Consider the following 2,786-nt stretch of genomic DNA (forward strand, 5'->3'; position numbering starts at 1 on the left):
TCACCGACTCAGAAGATCAGAGCTGTTGGAGGCTCACATTTATTAGGTCAAGACAGTCAAAAAGCAAAAAATTAAGATACAGATATAATAAGACACAGGAGATTCGTACTATCATTTTATGCAAATGTACATTTATTACATTTATCATTTACACAAATGCAACATGCTAGCTGTTTGTCACTGTCATTTTTTACAATAATTCTAATTAATAGCGATTATTAAAAGTAGGGATGATACTGATATCAGTATGCACTCTGATTGGATATCGGGCTTAAACTGTGATACTAAAATAGCTTCCTCGAGTATCTGCGACAATGGGGCCGATCCACTTAAATCAGTTCTGTGTTGACATATGATCAGTGCATACTTCGTCATGTGTGAGCAGCACATTTTGCAGTTGTATTGTTTCATGCTAGAATTTTAATTCCTGCTCATGTTTTTACCAATTTGTTACTGCCTTTAAAAGTTTTAATTACACGCACAATTTACTATTTCACCAATAAAAACAATTATGTTGATTGATATCGATATATTAATTTGTTTGTTTTGGTTTTTTAAAAATAAAAAGCAAGGTAAGCAATGTTTAAGTGGAGCCTGATGTAGCCTTATACAGAAAATAATAATCTCAGTCACTGACACAGTAAGGCAATATGACATGTTAATTAAATATTGGTATTGGATCAGCAGTTGGTGTCGGCCAGTACCAAAAGCCCTGGTATCGATACAGGTATCAACTAAAAACATCAGATCAATGGATCCCCCTCAAAGTGCTGTCAACACATCTAAGATTTTGTTTTATTTAAGAAGAAAATAAGACTGGTTTAAGTTAAAGCTGATGTCTCACTGTCATAACAGGCGATAAGGCACTAATATGTACGTGCTGCTGTTTGTCATCTTCTGCCCTAAGCAAAATTATTGCAGTTGTAAGCTTGTTTCATAAGTAAAACAGTAATCCAGTTACTGTTAAGTTGCACTGCATTGTCGAACATGACATTCAAAAAATAATAAAACAATACCATTTACATTTATAAACGTTGTCTTCAGGTTGGATACGTATGATGTCACAGTTCAGCTCATTTTCAGATCACCAGCTGCATAAGAAGTGAAGAAGAGGGAAAAGTCAGTGCTTTGGTCAACTGTATGTTGTAATGAACTATTATTTCTACAGAAACCATTCAGTGCTTCTCCCCGCAAAATACTTTTATCCCCTCTCAACAGATCAGAATATTTAGTTCAAAACTCACCTTAAATGGGAGAAAACATCACTGAGCTGGTGTGTTTTCATGTTCCACTGCATTCATCTCTTTATGCTCATCTTGGTGTAGATGATTCAAAAAAAGTGTTGTTACATCTTATTATTCATATGTCTTTTTTATATAACTGTAGTTTGTTGTCCATTCTGTCTGTCATAATAGACAGTATATGATAGTCTAAGTGTAGGATGAAGTTAGATCAGGTAAATACTAACCTGTATTTCCAGAAGATGGCTCAGCTTTGTTTTTATTTCTAAATATTAGAAATAAAGCATTATTGAAATGTGGCCATGTAAACAGGCTCAACTCAAACATTCAAACATTTGGTATCTTTGGGTATATTTGGGTAGTGTTTCATAAAATAAACCAAAAGATTATAAAAGACATTTCTAAACTTTTAATGGAGGATTGTTAACTGTTAGCTAATACAGACGTTTTTAATTTTTGCACCAGTTATTTTTAACACACAGATTAAGTTAATATTAAGTGATGTCCGGTGAGTTATATGTAAATAATTTCATTTCATTTTCATTCCTTTCATAATAACTCTAGAAAGGTTCATGTAGATCAATAAATTATCACTTTTTCATCTACCCTGTTGTAAGTCTAATGTAAACAAGCATTACAGAAGTAGTATTTTACATAAGTGATTAGGTTTTTCACTTACTTTTTTTTTTTATGATAGTAGTATCCTCCAGCAGCTCCTGCAGAGACAACTGCTAAACATGAGAGTACTATTGCAGATATTACACCTCCTGATTCTGAAATAAAACAGAAAGTGATAAGTTTTTTTATCATGGTGAATGAAAAATATTTCTACATACATGCAGAACAATCACAAACACATCATTACATACTGTAGTCTACATTATATGACTGACTGTAATACAACTTCTGATGATCTACAAATGTAATACAGGCATCAGGGTTTACAGTGTTTCCTACAGAATCAGGTTCTTTTTGTGGCCATAGCTGATGACAGGGATGTGGGGTTGTTTTTGCAACCTTTTTTTTCAGTTTTGTTGTGTTTTGTTTTGGTTTTTGTCTTGTGTATGTTTAAGATACAGATATAATAAGACATACAGGAGTATGTCATTCTGTGCCCACAGAAGCATATACGAAACTTTAGTGAGTTATTTTTATCCCTCAGAAGCAGTTTGAGTTGCAGCGTGGATAATTGATCAGTTGATCTGGTTAAATTTGATCAGACTGATTGATTAGAGAAGACGCAGCATGCAAGTGAGTGAATGCAAACTTTCAGACCCAGCTCTATGAATGGTTAAGTTTCACTTTCACTGTACTTGGTGTACTACTGCTACTAGGGATGTCAACATCTACACGTGTAAACGGGTACACGGATAACAAATCATAACCGTTCAGAAAAATCAATAACCGTTTACACGTCATTTTTTCCTCTCCTCCTCCTCGTTCATTTCTCACCAATAGTATTTTTAGGGGTGATAATGTTGCCTGAAAGCTTAAGATAATAGCATTAACTAACTATACACTTAAATGTTCCCACTAATGCAGTTA

General features: G+C 33.8%; 1 long non-coding RNA gene across 1 annotated transcript; it reads right to left on the reverse strand.

Moving 5' to 3' along the window:
* Positions 1-23: 23 nt before the first annotated feature.
* LOC121965568 lies at positions 24-2,034 on the reverse strand. The gene is made up of 4 exons (XR_006107500.1): positions 1,921-2,034; positions 1,469-1,506; positions 1,245-1,315; positions 24-1,091 (listed from the first exon to the last, which is right to left on the reverse strand). It is a non-coding gene; the product is annotated as an uncharacterized LOC121965568 (long non-coding RNA).
* Between the last annotated feature and the right edge of the window lie 752 nt (positions 2,035-2,786).

The sequence above is a fragment of the Plectropomus leopardus genome, unplaced genomic scaffold (assembly GCF_008729295.1).
Source record: "Plectropomus leopardus isolate mb unplaced genomic scaffold, YSFRI_Pleo_2.0 unplaced_scaffold20598, whole genome shotgun sequence".
Lineage (NCBI taxonomy): Eukaryota > Metazoa > Chordata > Actinopteri > Perciformes > Serranidae > Plectropomus > Plectropomus leopardus.